The sequence below is a fragment of the Gavialis gangeticus genome, unplaced genomic scaffold (genome assembly GCF_001723915.1).
Source record: "Gavialis gangeticus isolate Ggan-Ray unplaced genomic scaffold, GavGan_comp1, whole genome shotgun sequence".
NCBI lineage: Eukaryota > Metazoa > Chordata > Crocodylia > Gavialidae > Gavialis > Gavialis gangeticus.
In genome coordinates this window covers 110,731,195-110,737,881 of record NW_017729032.1, presented here as the reverse complement: position 1 = coordinate 110,737,881, position 6,687 = coordinate 110,731,195, and the positions used below count along the sequence as shown (strand labels likewise).

Here is a 6,687-nt window from a genome sequence, read left to right as displayed (position 1 = left end):
CTCCATTCTTCCAAAACAGAGAGCAACCCTTGATATTGAAGTTCCAGTCATAACAGCTGTCCCAGCAATTCTCTGTGATACCATCCTTGAGGTTGAAAAGGCATTGATGATGATCATCAAAGCCTAATGTGAAGAAAGGATTTAGCCTTCTTAACAAGTGGAGTAGGTGAAAGGCACTCTTAATGGCCACTGTCACCAACTAAAGATCCATATACAGGAGGTAACAGGGCAATAACTGGCTGGGGAGACAGTGCTAATGATGGTTTCTTGAGCTGAGGTCAGATAATTGCATATTTAAGAACATATGGCATGCTCCTTCCCAAAGAGAGGGCTGACCACCTCCTACCAGCAATGGTCACATCACCCCTGACTGGCTTTTACAAGCCAAGATAAGCAAGGGTCCAGTAGACGTGACATAGGGTACTAAGAAAGACCACTAAAATATTAGGATGTCCTTAGGTCCCACGTTGGCTTGAAATGTCCTCTAGGCACCTAAACTTGGGCAACTGTGCTTCCTCACAAGTAATCCAGAATAACCACTTAGACATCTGTTTCCACTTAGATTCTGTTATGTGGCAATTGATTATTAAATCAGTCAGTGCCCTCTTTCATTTTATCAGCCATCATGAGTCACCTTGAAAGTAGGATTCAGATGTGCTATCTCTGATATTTAATTTTTAGTTACCCTGCAGTATCTTCTCCATACTGTGCTGATTTCAAAGCTATGGTGGCTTGAGGTCAGCTTTCTGCCAATATAGGAGATTGACTGCCAGGAAAATGAGTCATCTTCAGGAGGAGCATTGACTAATCATACCAATGACACATAAGGAAGTGATCACATCTGGCAGGTTTTAACCGACTCGCATTAATGACCAGGTATTTATTTACAGCTGGGCATACTACTGGATTCTATAGTATGGTTCTTTATCACAATAAAGCTCAAACTCATTCTTGTGGAGAAGAAAACGTATACTAATATCTGTAGCACATTGCCTTCACCACACTGGAAACTTGTACCTATTTTTGTAGAAGCACAATGAGTTTATTGCCCTTTACGTTTCTTTTATCTTACATACATGCTGCATCTACCGTTTCTCTAGTTCTGTGTCTATCTAATATACCCCAGTATACACTGAAATATTTCCCTGTCTTTAAGGGAAGGTAGCAGTTGCAAGCAATTCAGGAGAAAGCCAACCACTTTCCATTTCTTGGTACCCTTCCAAGATTGTTTTTATCTTGGAAAACAATCTTACCTTTACTTTTCTCTTGGTACTGATCCAAAACCCATTTAAATCAAAGGAAAAATAATCAATTCATTTTAACAGTCATATAGTACCAGTCACCATCATATCTAAGTACTTTATAAGATTATCAAGTGAACACAGTAAGAGTAAGATTCTACCCCGTGCCCTAGGCACATAAATGGACATAAACACATAGGTGTGATATCAATCCATCATGCTTGCATCCTTGAAACTTGATAATACAGAAGGTAGGTGAGTCTTGCTCCTCCTCTGCTTTTTTGTGACTCACTCTTAAGTGTAAGATAACATACCATCATATGTTACAGGCATTAATAGATTTATGGTAACTTAAACAGGGTAGACTAGAATCACTTTCAGACATTTAAATCCACTTAAATGCTTCATAGATGGAATAAGATCTGTCCCTATGCTCTTTTCCCCTCTTCCCTCCAAGCAGCAAAGTGGACTTTGATTATATCTCTGTGTAAAATTCAAATGATACCTCTGTAGGAATTCTGATTCAAAGTGGGATGTTTGATGTGCTGCTTTACATGTCAGTACACAGAAGACACTTTTATCTATCAGATGCTTCACAGCAGTGCTGCAAGCTGAACTCTAGGAAGAAAACAGAAGGGCAAAAGCATGTCAGTATATATGCTGAGTTCTTTTCTGTTTGCAGCATTATAAAAAAAATAGTTCATATGTTCCTTTGGATGGGTTACTGAAATTTATACAGACTCACCCTATGTGATACTTTGCATTGGTAATGTCTAAATACAATGTTATATCACTAAGCTGAAGGTCATTGAACTGGCTGAGGAACATGACACATATCTTTTAATCAAAGAAAGGCAGGCCAAATTAAAGAGAGTTTTGTAGCCAATGTCTAAGCTAAAATCTTGTCCTGTGAAAGGGAAGATTAATGTATTTGTCTTGGGAAAAGTATTCTCTGAATATCAATTTTCTTATTTACTATTTCCTATAAAGGTCTGTAGGGACACCTTGTGGATTTGAATCTGTTTTGTCTAAGCTGTTTGCCAGTGGGATGTACTACAGAGCTCTCCTGCCAATAATCTTGCAGTGAAAGACTTGAGTTTCTTATAAAGAAATTCTCTGAGGGAAATTAAGGACACACAGTTGGCTTTCTGTCACATACTTTCAAAAACTAAAGTCACACATCAAATGTTGAAAGGTTGGAAAAAAGGAAGCTGGAATCCAAATGTAGAGTTTTGATATAGGGAATGGCAAGACTATTGTTCTACGTTAACAATATGGAGCCAAATACATCCTTGAAGTGTGCTTACTGAAGTCGATAGATTTACACTGTGTGATGAATGAGATGAATTTGACCTGTAACTCAGGCTTGTCAGGAAACATCAGAAAACTGAGAGACTGAAGAGCTTAATAGAGTCTTCATTTCCCCATGGATAACTAGCACATAGAAAATACTTCTGTTTATTGTGCCATTCGTTGGTGTGGTTGATTGATGGATTTCACATGCTAATCTCGTTCTCTTTCTCTCACTCTCCCCACCTTTCTTTCTCTCTCATGACCCAAAAGGTAAAAAGCAGGAGGAGAAGTAAAGGAAAAAAGCTCCTGTAAATCATACAAAATATATGACAGAATTGTTACATTGAAATTAGAATCTGGAATCATCAGGTAGCCACATGAAATGCCAAAGACTGGTGGCACAAAGAATGATAATAGATACAATTTGTGTGTGTATGATACTGTGTAAAATATCATTTATATGCATAACATTATGTTTACAATTTTAAATCAAACAGTAAGTTGCTACAGATTTAAAATTGGGAAAACAAGCACTGAAAAGGTAGGAAATAAAGTTTTTCACAGACTCTTAAGTGTGGAAAGGACTTTGAAAGTCATCTAGTCCAACTCACTGCACAGATGTAGGATATATAGTCCTAAATCATCCCAGGAATATTTCCATTCAGCTTCTTCTTGAAAACCTTTAACTTTAACCTCCTTAAACTTTAACCTTTACCTTTAACCTCCACAACTTTTCTAGCTAGTTTGTTCCATTTCATATTATTCTGACAGTTAGGAAGATTATACCGGATTTAAACTAAATCTTCTTTGATACTGTTTAAAACCATTGTCTCATGCCTTACCCTCTGTAACAAGGGAAAACAGTTTTTCCTCTCATTTGTTTATGACAGCCTTTCAATTATTAGGAAACTGTTATCACATATCCCTCAATCTCCTTTGTCTGCATTAGTAATACCAAGTTCTGTTAGCTTTTCCTTATGCAGCTTGCATTTCAACCCCTTTACTATCTTTGTTGCTAACTTCTGGATCTTCTTCCATTTCTTGACATTTTTCTTGTAATGTGGTACCTGACTATTACAGCTGATAAACAGTAGAAGACTTAGCAGAAACATATGTGGAACCCCGTGTTAGACCTCATTCCATATTAACACCATTCTATTTATTTTCCTCTTTACTTATAATTATGTAATCATCTAATATGTCAATCCAGCCCACATTTCTTCAGTTTACTCATATGAATGTTATGTGGGACTGTATCTAATGACTTATTAAAGTACAGATAGACTTTTATTAGTAAATGTTTAGGATTGGGAATCCAGAAAAAAGATGACAAAGCTGATAGGGAAATACAGAGCCCCCAAGAGAGGGACTAACAATAAAGGGATGAGGATGAGGGGGGGAACGCAAATAGGTTACAGAAGATACAGTGTTAGCCAACTAAGCCCGGGGGTGGGGGGAAGGGGGAAGGAGAGGGAGGGGGTTCACGATGCTCAGAGAGAAAGGAGATAGATACACACAAACCCATTACAATTGTCCACAATGGTGAAGGAAGTGGTTCGGAGGAAGTGCCTCAGTCCATACAGAGTCTCATCGCGGGGGTCCTCTTTGGGTGGAGCGGGGTTGTTCATGGTCAAAGAATCCTTTCGGAGTGAAGTGAAGGTCTGTCTGGTGCTGGGGGGGGGATGGCGTTTCAGGCCATCCCCTCCAGGTCCGGTCCGGTCCAGTGGCGGCTCGTCTGGTGGGGTCCACTGCATTCCCCTCATCTATAAACAACTATTAACCTTGGTAAAGAAGGAAAGAGTTTGAGTAGGAATTTCCCATAACTGAGTTCAAAGACACATAATCCTTTAGATGAAAAGTTACTTTGAAAAAAGCAAAGCTTAACAACATCACAGTTTTTTTCTCACTATTTTTCTTTCCTGAACATCCTTGGAGATATATCAATGAACTTATATGAGTAAAAAAATGGATTTTTTTTTTACATTATTCCATTAAGATCAAGAAAAATCATGACATATTTGAAATAAATTACTTGTGGCAGTATAACAACGTTGGAATTTTACTTTCCATGTCTTTATTACTATAGACAAGCCAGAAAGGGTGTATTCAAACCAAGGGGGCAAAAATGTTTTCTTAGCAAATGTTAGCTAAGGTATATTAACTAACTCACAGTAAAATCCTAGTGCGGACAAGGCAGTTGTTTTTTTAAAAGGTTAGCAGATAAAATTTATTTTTGAAATCCCTGGTAGTGTTCCTTCAATCTGCTACCCTGTTCCATATCTTCATTAGGATTTTACCTTATGTTAGATACTATGCTTAATTAACACAGAACAGTGATTACCAAGCAGTGGATCTCGATCCACCGGTAGATCTTGGAGCTTCTTGCAGTAGATCTCAGAGCCGCTTGAAGTCTATCCAAGGCTGGGGTGGGGAGGCTGAGTGTGCATGTGCAGGTCAGCCCAGCAGGTCAGCCCATGGTGAAGGGAAGGGGCTAGATTGAGTTCCCCACAGTGAGGGACAGTGCTAGAGAGGCAGAAGCAGGGGTAAGTTAAGTGGGGCCCAGGCCAGGTGAGACTTACCTGCTGGGAAGGTGCACCCCCAAATATTTGTTCTTCCTTTGCCTCAATCTGCACCCCCCCAACTTCCTTCCCTACAGACTTAGCTGCTGGGTGGGAGGGAGGGGTGGCAGTGGCACACAGTAGATCTTTGGTTGCTTTTAAATGCCAAAGGTGATCTACTTAAAAAGGTTGAAGACCACTGACACAGAGTAACCTTTTTTTTTATTCCTGGTAAATGGAAAACTAGAGAACCATTCTAAATTCACTGGCTTTAAGCAAAAGAAATAATGTTTGACTAGTTAGGATGATGACCTGGGAAATTCAGAAATGAGTCTTTAATTTCCTACTGTCCAACAGACTTTCTGTATAAACTTCAAAAAGTCACTTAGAGATTTTAAAAGGCATTTAGATGCTTACTTCCCATTGGTTTCAAATGGGAAATTCTCAGATACCCTTAAGGTGCTGGCCCTTTGGATTTCAGTTTCCTGTCTGTAAAGCAGATAACAAGACTTCTTTGCCTCACAAGATTGTTGTGAGAATACATTAAAGACAGTAAGATAGATACTTTGGTGATGAGAGTCATATAAGTACCGGAAAGAAACAGAAAAAATGTGCTAAAAATGGCTTTATTTCTGCTACTTCGTAACTCCTTCTAAAGTTTGACTCTGAAAAGATAAGTTATCTGTGAAATCCTGCTGTACACTGATTAAAACCCCGCAGAGTTTGTACCCATTACTGATTTTTGCAAATATCAGTATACATCCAGCACTTACAGATAAACCATCTTAAATTAATATTTGATTTAAGCTGCTGATGAAAAACATTTATTATACTAAAAGGTTAAGCACTGAGGTTTCCCTAGTACTAGTTCTGATTAATTATGAATACTTCAAGCTTAATAATACATATTTTGTTATCAGAATGATAGATAACATACATTAGCAACCCTTCAACTCCAATATTGGCTCATTAGTTAATATCTAAGAAGTACTTTGAAAAAAGGAGAGTGCCATACGTGTGCTGAGTACTGTAGAATTTGTAGTTTTTACTCTAAGTTAGTTTTTGTGCATTTGAACAATCTGGAGGGAAAAATTACAATGAGAATTCTCATAGAGATGATGGAAGACCATTCTATTATCTTCCTATTTAGTCCTTTGTAGTCCTGCAATCTTCCTACTTAATTAGTGGTAGTGAATGAGCATCTAATTTCTGGGTTCGGAATATGTAGAGTGGGAGCAAGTGGGAGCAGCTTGGCTGGGTGTATTTTCTGTCAATGTCTTAGAGTGCACTTGGACTTCAATGTAGATATCATAGAATCATAGAATCAATGAGTCGGAAGGGACCTAGACAGATCATCTAGTCTGACTCCCTGCCATGGGCAGGAAAGAGCACTGGGGGTGGCAGGGGTCATAAGACCCCAGCCAGGTGCCTATCCAGTCTCCTCTTGAAGATTTCCAGGAAAGGTGAGAGCACCACCTCTCTGGGAAGCCTATTCCAGGCTCTGGCCACCCTTACAGTGAAGTAGTTCTTCCTAATAGCTAACCTAAACCTATCCTCCCTCAGCTTGTGGCCATTGTTTCTGGTGACTCCAAGGG

At 38.9% G+C, this 6,687-nt stretch overlaps 1 long non-coding RNA gene across 1 annotated transcript; it reads right to left on the bottom strand.

Annotated features, from left to right (window-relative positions):
• Positions 1 to 1,339: 1,339 nt before the first annotated feature.
• LOC109302410 lies at positions 1,340 to 5,151 on the bottom strand. The gene is made up of 2 exons (XR_002098749.1): positions 5,114 to 5,151; positions 1,340 to 1,859 (listed from the first exon to the last, which is right to left on the bottom strand). It is a non-coding gene; the product is annotated as an uncharacterized LOC109302410 (long non-coding RNA).
• Between the last annotated feature and the right edge of the window lie 1,536 nt (positions 5,152 to 6,687).